The sequence below is a fragment of the Meriones unguiculatus genome, chromosome 17 (genome assembly GCF_030254825.1).
Source record: "Meriones unguiculatus strain TT.TT164.6M chromosome 17, Bangor_MerUng_6.1, whole genome shotgun sequence".
Classification (NCBI taxonomy): domain Eukaryota; kingdom Metazoa; phylum Chordata; class Mammalia; order Rodentia; family Muridae; genus Meriones; species Meriones unguiculatus.
In genome coordinates, this window is record NC_083364.1 from 39,894,157 (window position 1) to 39,904,106 (window position 9,950).

Consider the following 9,950-nt stretch of genomic DNA (forward strand, 5'->3'; position numbering starts at 1 on the left):
TCAAAATTAAAAGTGAAAAAAAAAAAATAGGCCAACTTCCTGTGTTTGGCAGAGGTTATTTTCAGGACTTTTGAAATCTGAATTTAAATTAGGAAACAGAAAAAAATAGCCAAGGTAGATGCAAAATTGAATAGGTTGTGCTACTAAAGTTTGCCTAATTTAACATAGAACCACTTTTCAGCTCATCTCTTGGCAAAGTATAACTTTGTACATATATGTATGTATGTACATACTTATGTATGTATATATTAGATTCTTCTTTCATACAATACATCCAGACTATAGTTTCCCCTTCTTTCCACTCCTCCCAGCTCCCCCTCCCCGTCATCTCCTCTTTTCCTGAGATCCACTCCCCCTCCATCTCCCATCAGGAAAGAGCAGGCCTCCAAGATACAACAACCAAACACAACAAAACAAAATACAATAAGGCAAGGCAAATGCCCTCATACTGGACAAGGCAACTTAACAGGAAGAAAAGAGGCAAAAGAGTCAGAGATACACCCACTCCCACAGTTAGCGGTCCCAGAAAAGCACCAATGAAGCACCTGGTGCAGACTCATGAAGACCCCACACTTGCCACTTCGGCCTCTGTGAAATCATGGGAGCCCTGCTTAGTTGATTCAGTGGGTCACGTTATCCTCCATCCCCTCTGACTCTTAGAATCCTTCAGCCCCCTCTTCTGCAGAACTGCCCGAGCTCTGAGGAGAGGGGCACAATGGAGACCTCCTGTCTTTACTCTTTCTCCATATAGCTGTGGGTCTCTGCATTTGCTCCCATCTGATGCCAGAGGAAATCTCCCTGGTGACAACTGGTCAAGGCACTAAACTATGAGTATGGCAGAATATCACTAGAAATAATTTCATTAAATTTTTTTTTTGACCAGTTGTGTTTGGTTCTACCCTAGGTCTTTGGGCTAACCAGTCAGTCTCCAGTTTCTGGCCATTTAAGCAGTATCAGGCCTGGGCTTCCTCTTGTAGAGTGGGTCTCAAGTTAAATCAGACATTGGTTGTTTATTCTCACAAGTTCTGTGTTACCATTGCCCCAGCACACCTTGCAGGCAGGACAGACTGTTGGTCAGTGGGTTTGTGGCTGGGCTGGTGTCAGGGTTGCTCTTTCCGTAGCCTTCAGAGTACCTTCTCGAGCCTAAGAGATTAGAAGGCAGGGGTGAAGGCTTCATGCAGGCACCAGCTCAACCTCTCCATGTTCAAAGAGCTGTGTGGATGTTGTCCTTGGCAATGCCACCAACACTGTCAGTTTTTGGAGAGCAACTCTCTGTCCTAGCATGAGCCTGGGTTACATGTTGCCTCTCCATGGGACCCCCTTAGCCAACAACTCAACTGAATGCAGCCCAGTCCCAGCACTGGAAGCCTTCTTGGCTACAGAGATGCTCAGTTGAGATTCCATATCCCCATTACTAGGAGTCCGCGCTAGGATCACCCTCATAGATTCCAGAAAGTTTCCACTGCACTTGGTTTCCACATTACTCCCAAATGCCACCCCCCAATTGCAGCTGCCTCGCCCTACAATATCTCGTTCCATTCCTCACCCCCACCTGATCTCACCTGGTCCTGTCTTCACCCATAAAATCTATTCTCTTTCCCCTTCCCAGGAAGATCCATTCCCTAGACCCTCATCCTACCTACCCTCTCTCAGTCTATGTGTTAAAGCTTGGTTGTTATATACTTAACAGCTAATAATCCATTTATAAGTGAACACATACTGTATTTGTCTTTCTGGGTTACCACACTCAAGATGATTTTTTTCTAGTTCCATTCATTTTCAAATTCCCACCATTATTTAGTAGGCTTCATCTTAGAGCTGCATGGATGTTTCAATATATGAAAATCAGTAAATGTAATCCATCATATATACAAACTAAAAGAAGAAAACCTACATGATCATCTCATTAGATGCAGAAAAGACCTTTGACAAAAGCTAACACCCCTTCATGATGAATGTCCTAAAGACAGTAGGGATACAAGTGACATATCTAAACATAAATAAAGGCAATTTACAGCAAGTCTATAGACAACATCAAATTAAACAGAGAGGAACTCAAAGCATTCCAGTAAATTCAGGAACAAGATTGTCTGCTCTTTCCATATCTATTCAATATTATACTTAAAGTTTTAGCTAGAGCAATATGACAACTAAAGAAGAGCAAGGGGATACAAATTGAAAAGGAAGGAGTAAAAATATTGCTATTCAAAGATGATATGATAGTATACATATGTGACCCCACAGAACTTCTACAGCTGATAAACACCGTCAGTGAAGTAGCTGAATACAAAATTAACTAAAAGAAAATCACTATCCCTCCTATGTACAAATGATAAATGGGCTGAGAAAGAAATTAGGTAAACAACACCTTTCACAAAAAGCCTCAAACAATATAAAATATCTTGGGCTAATTCTAACCAACCAAGTGAAAGAACTGTATAACAAGAACTTCAAGTCTTTGAAGAGAGAAATTGAAGAAGGTATCAGAAGATGGAAAGATCACCCATGCTCATTGATGGCTAGGATTAACAGTAAAAAATAGCCATCCTACCAAAAGAAATCTACAAATTCAGTGCAACCCCCTTCAAAATTACAACACAATCCTTTACAGACCTTGAAAGGACATTCTCAACTTCAGATGGAAAAACAACAAAACCAGGATAGCTAATAATAATAATAATAATAATAATAATAATCCTGAACAACAAAAGAACTGCTGGAGATAACACAATCCCTGATTTTCAAATTTTGTAAATCTTGGAAATGCCATGAGACAAAACTCTGAAGGGTAGTAGGACAGTGAGGAGCAGGTCTGAGATCATAGACCTGGGAGACAGGCATAGAATCAGGGCATCTTCATCCCCAGTCAAAAGAAGGTAGCCATAATCATTGATTCTGAGTTCTGGGTTTGGTGGAGTTACCCTGACAACCTCAAACAACAACATTGGGGAGCCCTGCTGAAGGAAGAGGGTCTCTGCTTCCTGCCCACCCTATCCCCCTTTCTGAGGAAAGCCATTACACAGAAAAGCTCGTGGGTAAAGCAAGAGCTCAGAAAAGCTTCATTGTTCCTGCGAGCCAAAGACTCTTGCTGTGCCCACAGACACGGAGGCTGATGTGTATAACCAGGAAAACTTACCTCCCAGCTTGATCCTAGAGGCCATTTTGAGAAACCAAGATTCTCTCCCCATTCGTTAACCCAGACAAACTTGGGTGGCAGGGGACACCATCAAGAAAATTCTCTCACATCCCTCCCTGTTAAGAGTCATGCAATACCTGGCCAGAGAAAATCCCCCACAGCCCCTCAGTAGATGCCAGTTGAAGACAAAGCCAAATAGTAAATTAAGCTGAGTAAAACAACTCTATAGCAGCTTTGAAATAGCTGTTGGATAGTAGGCAAAGAGTATAGAAAAAAAACAAAAACAAAAAACAAGGTAACTCTATAAAATGCGACCCAGAGCCTCAAACAAAATATCCAAAATATACACCAACAAGAAAGTGACAAATAAAAACAGGGAACCAGCTGATGATAGCACCGGAGTGAACCAGATGTTGGAATTATCTGAAAATAATTTTAAAGCAAACATCGTCAAAATGTTATAGAAATCAATTATAAATTTTATACAAACAGAAAAGTAGAAGAAAACCTCACGTTTTATTTTTGTTTTTTTTGAGAAGGAAATTATAGGGGCTGGAGAGATGTCTCTACAGTCAAGAGACTTTTCTATTCTTCCACAAATCCCGAGTTTAATTTCTAGCACCCACCATCCTGTAAGAAGACTCAACACTTCCTTCAGGCCTCTGCAGGCACTGAGAAGCATGCATAGACAACACACCCCCTTTTGCCTGGGCTGGGAGCCAATCAGCTCCCAAGATTCACCTGCCCCACCACATCCTGGGTTCAGAAGTACATGTTGACATGCTGCGGTTTCCACCTTGGTGCCAGGGATCTGAACTGCAGTCCCCAGTGCTCACACAGCAACTGGACCAGGTCCTCTTTAAAAACAGCAGGCACTCCCGGGGCCGAAGAGAGGGTTCTCCCGCTCTGGCCGTGCTCAGTGGTTAGGAGCACACGCTGTTCTTCAGGGGACCCAGGCTTCCCTTCCAGCACCCACATGGTGGCCCACAACCCTCTGTACCTCCCGTTCTGGTGTCTGTCTCTTCTGACTTCTCTGAATACCTGGCAAGCATCTTGTGCACCTATATATGCAGGCAAAATAGAAATAAATAAATCTTTAAAAACCAAAACTACGAGCAAGCACTCTTAATTACGGAGACATTTTCCCAACTCTTACTAAAACAACTTTTTCATTCAGGCACTACATTGCAATTCTTTTCTTCTTCTTCTTCTTCTTCTGATAGATTTATGAGCTAGCAGTTTGAAGAAAGCTGTATTTAGCAGCTAATTCAGGTACAGATGAAGTTCCTAGATTATGAAACCTGACTATAACCTACCTGGTATTTCTCTGCTTATTTTCCTTCTACTCAACATGAAGAAATTGAGACTTTTATGCTGTCAAACTGCCAAATAACTTATCCTGAATGTAAACCAATATGTTTGTCAAGCACTGTGAAATGTGCTTAAGATAATTAACTGATTCATGCCTTGAGGTGCTGGAGCTTCAAGGGAGTTCTAAGAAAGTGTAGGGTTCTGTTCTGTTCTCTTTTATAGAGAATTATAAAAGACCAGACAGCTTTTGATTTTCAAGATGACCATCAGAATTTTATGTCCATTCTGCAGAATTTGAAGAAGAGCCTTGAATAAATACAATCTTTTTAGGGTTTTCTAAACTAAATGGGCAGTGTTATTTAACAACAGGACTAATTTGGGAGGTGAAGAATCTCTTGAAATAACTTTTGAAGTTTTCAAATTTTAGTTTTCTTTTTATTAAAATCGAGCCAGAGGTCTTTTTAAAAAAAAAACAAACAATAAGGTTTGGGGGAATGCCTATGTGTTATGAAATTTAACTAGCTTCCTTTCAAGATAGCATTCAGTTTGCTTTTAGAATATAATAAGGACTGGATGTCTAATCAACTGAAGGACAGGCTTCCCCACCTGAATTTGGTGCCGTATACCAAGCCAAAGAGCCCGGTACACTCTTCGTACTCCTTACCTGGTTAGTTCATCCTTCCCTGGAAGTCTGTCCTCCAAATCTCTCTCTGTCTCTGTCTCTCATACTCACAGCTAAGCTCAGCCTTCATTTTCTTTTTATTTCCCTCTTTCCTTATCCATTTGTCCATCTGTGCTCTCTGTCAACCACCTCACTTTCTTTTTCTCTCATTTCAGCACATGGTTCTGCTTTCATTCCTCTGTTAACTTCCGCTTCTACACACCTTACCATGGTTGCCAACACCTGCCCCATCCCCAAATGGTTTAATATCTCACAATGTATGATTAACTCTATTTGCTGTGTCTTAATTCTAAATTACCGAGAGGCTGATATGGCTATCCGGGTCAGGGTCATGCTGCAGTTGAGTTTTCAGGAAAGGCAGGGTCACTTACTGGCTAGAGTTTCACTTTTTCTGCGTTATGGATGGAGAGTTTTTCTAGGAGAAATACTTGAATAAGGACCATCCTGTGAAGAATATACAAGAAACAAAAGACAGGGTCTCTGTCATTAGGGAATTTAACACCACAGGCTCGGAGCCTTCTGCGTCTCAGCGTTCTGCTTCTGACTCCTTTTGAGCGTCTGAAATGAACATCCTGGTGACTATAGCTGGCGTTGTCCCAGAGCAGGCTTACAACAACAGAGCCCTCGCTCACAAAAACTGAACTTTCTTGTCCGTTTATTACACATAATAGGGTAGATTACGATATTTACAGAGCACTAGCAATATCTCCAATGCGTGGCACCTATTTTATTATCTTAACTCTAGTAAAGAAGTTGTTAGCACTCATTGACCCAAGAGCCAGGTAAATTAAGACTATTTATCCAGAAAACCATAGCAGAAAAGAAATCCGAGTGGAGTCTGGACGGGGCAAGAAGGAGCTTGCTTACCTTTGGTTCATATTAAGGGCCTGCTACTAGAGGATGCACCTGATCAGCGAAGCCAGCAGCTATGTTAAGGTGGGTTGGGCTCACTGCCCTTTTATTTGAGTTCAGCTTAGGAAACCGGCTACCTGACCTTATTCACCTTACACACTGCGACGGAGGCCTGTGAAAGGTGCATAGAGGTCTTTCACAGGCCTCGCGGTTTGTCAGGGAGCACAGAAGACCTGGCAGGCCCTCCCCTGTCGCTGTACCAAGTGTTTCCCTCACCCTCATGGAGCCCTCTGATATCCTCTGTGGAAGAACTAAAAAGGTCAACAAGACAGAACAAAAAATCCTACGTCTGACTATTTAAAAAGTGTCTTGGGGACAAAAAAAGGGAGGGGGTAGTTGAAGGTGGTTCTTTCTTCTCGTCTCCGATTGTGGTGACATGAAAGACTTAACGTAATCCGAATAGGTGTGAAGACATCTCTTCACCAGAGAGAGACAGAGAAACTCTGTGGCAAATATATTTAGAAAAGGGATTTATTAAAACGGCTTATACACTGTCAACCAGCTAGTATTGATAAACGGATGTTTATCAATGGAAGGTCCAAGAACACCCAGTGTGTTGCTTAGTCTGTGAGGTTGGCTGTCTCTGCTGGTCTTCAGTATCTGTCAGAATCCTGGCTCTAATGCCGTAAAGGAATGAATGGATTTACCAGCAAGAGAGGGCAAGCAGGCAAAGAGATTAAGCTTCCTTCTTCTGTGTCCTTTAGATAGGCTGCCAGCAGAAGGTGTGGCCCAGCTTAAAGGTAGATTTTCCCACCTCGAAAGATCCTACTTAACAGTGGGCCTTCATACTTCTAAAGATTTAATTAAGAAAAAAATTCCCTCACAGGTCTACCCACCCAGCTGCTTGCCCTTTAGTTAATTCCAGATGTAGTCAAGTTGACAACCAAGAATAGCCATCACAAAGTGTCCAGGCCTTTCAGTGTTCCTTAGAGCTAAAGCAAAAACAAAGCAGAAGATCTCTGGATGGCAAGAAGATGGGAGACTGCTTGGGGATCTTGGAATTGGTGCAGGATGGCAAATTCCCTAGCTTATCTCCAGTGGGATATGTCTCACTGGAATCACCAGTACATGCAGAGTCCTATTTTCCTTGCATTTGTTCTCGGGCACAAAGAGGTTATGGGAAATAGCTTCCTCCTTTCAGAGTTTTCTCCAAGGGTGGCTCTAGAGCAGTTCATCTGCGTCTAAAAAATCCCAGGACCCGTTTACAAATGTCCTCAACATAACACCTAGCACCCACGAATATTTGATTTTCTAACTTAGCTTGCAAGAAAATATGCTGTTCTTTCCCCTTGTATGAGTCCTGCACCCAATTCCCTTACATGCTTTCAAGTAATTCTTGTTTTTTCTTGTGTTGAGTGGTTTCCTCACATGCAAACACCTAACTTTTTTTTTTTTTTTTTTTTAGACACACGGCTGGGACACGCATATCTCTAAGATACTATCATTATGCTGCTCTCTTCACTCTGGTCCTCTGGCCTATGAATCCCAGCTGCTCTGCTATTTCTGAACTCCTTATTTCAGTACACCCACTGCCCTAATTAAGTTCCCCCTCCTTATCTCTGTAAAGATAGTGGACATTGTATGTCTCATTTCTCTCACTCCTCATCTCAGGGATTACTGTCTAGGTTGCCTGGAATCCAGTGTCTTTAAACTCAGTTTTTTCAGTTCTGTCCAGTTGTTTGTTTGAGGCAAATGGTAAATTCCACTCCTGCCCTTCTATCTTGGCCAGAAGCCAAAGCCTATGCTTACATTTGGAAATGCATTCTGCAAGCTGACATGTTTGCATTCATTAATGACCCTGCAATAGAGTGCTGGCTATTAAAGTCATTTAAAAATAAACCCTAGTGTAGACAGGAGAATAATCTAGGGAGAGACATAAGAAAATGTGTGGAAGGGACTTGTGGAAACTATTATGAAGCTTTATTGTAAGATACTAAAAAAACACTGAACACATGAAGAACTTTGCCATGTTTTCTTATTAAGACACTTACCAGAATGACATTGATTTTATTGTGAAATGGTCTATACTTTAGTATATGTTCATATCTAGTTGATGGATTTTTGACATTTTGGTTAAAATTTTCTTCATGTTAATATCCACTCTGTGTGACCTTCTGATGTTTAAAACTATTTCTACGTAGTTTTTGAAAATGTACTAGGGGCTTATGATCATATCTTGATTATATCAATGCTCCCTACAACTCTCCCAACTTTCCTCAGAACTCCCAGCACGTAGTCCTCCCAACTTCATGGCCTGCTTTTTTTGTTATTTGTTTGTTTTTAACCCACTGAGTCCAGTTCTGCTGTCCTAATGGACTAAGGTGTGAGGTTTGTTGTCATTGTCACTCTTCCATCACACACAGCAATTCCATCAGCTGAAGCACATTTTTTTTTTGTCTCTGTTTGCGCTTCTCTGTTGTAGTCAGCAGATCCCATGTCCCAGAGCTCTAGCAACCACTAGTCTGTTTCTCACTAATCTGTTCTGCTTTTTCCAGCCATCATAGGAACAAACAAAACAGCATTCAGCTTTTGAGTATGGCTTCTTTCGCTTAGCAGAACGCAGCTATCATTCATCTATTTGTTAAGAATACATGTCTCTTTATGAGACCAGTTTTTTGTTGTTGTTGTTGTTTTTTGATTTGTTCCATTACACAAGATTTCCACAGTTCATCAGTTCAACTGATGTAGAACAGCTTGGGGTGAACAAAAGTTACTATAAAAATTTATGCGCAGGTTTTGCTTTGTACACGAGTTTCCTATTCCTTGAGAAAACAACTAGGCAACTTAGGGGTGATATTAAGAAATGCATATGAATGTGCTTAACATATGTTTAAAGCTCAACTTTATAAGAAACTGCCATACTGTTCTTGAAAATAGCTGCCCTGTTTTCCACTTTTGCAGGCAATGAAGGAACATTCTTGTTGCTCTTTGTCCTTTCAGCAAATGACATTGAATTATTGGTTTTGTTTTTTAAATGTTTTAATAAATGTGCAGTGGTCTCCCTATGGGCTCAAGTGTCCACTTAGCTGATTTGCCCATTTTTCAGTTGTACGGACTGTCTATATGGAAGAGAGTAACAAGCAAGACACAGAGGCATGCGTTGACCCTGTGCACAGATGTAGCCCATGGCAGTTCAGTCTCCAAGTGGGTTCTCTAGTAAGGGAACAGGGGCTGTCTCTGACAGGATCTCAGTGGCTAGCCCTTTGATCTCCTTCTCCTGGGGTGGGGTAGCCTTACTAGGCAATGCAGCCAGTCCTAATGAGACCTGATAGGCTAGGGTCAGATGGAAGGGAGGAGGACCTCCCCTATCAGTGGACTGTGGGAGGGGCATGAGAGGAGAAAAGGGAGAGGTTGGGAGGGGACCTAGGAGGCTACAGCTGGGATACAAAGTGAATAAATTGTAATAAATTAAAAACATATTTAAAAAACAAAGGTAGCTGAGCAGATGTTGGAAGCTGTGGTCAGTGGTGGTCTCTACTCTAGTTACTGCCTCCAGATTCCCGCCCTGACTTCCCTCCATGATGAACTGTGACCTGTCCCACTATTTTAATTTGGCTGTACTAATAAGTATGTAGCAAATGCCTTATTGTGGTTTTTAATTCACATTTTTTCCAGTGACTAATAATGATAAACATCTTTCTTATATGCTTCCTTGCTCTCTGTATATTGTTTTAGAAATGTTTCTTCATTTTTTTCTTATTTGCTAGTTCATTTACTTTAGCAGTGTCAAGTTTTGAAAATGTGGATTGCGATTTTTTTTTTTGCTAGTCTGCAATTTGCCTTTTAATAAATTTCTTCTGTTTAATTTATCCACTTTCCTTTTATAAATCCTGCATGTCAACTATAAACACTCTGGCTTAAGCCTATAGCCTGAAGATTTTCCTCTATGATTTTTTTCATGACATTGCA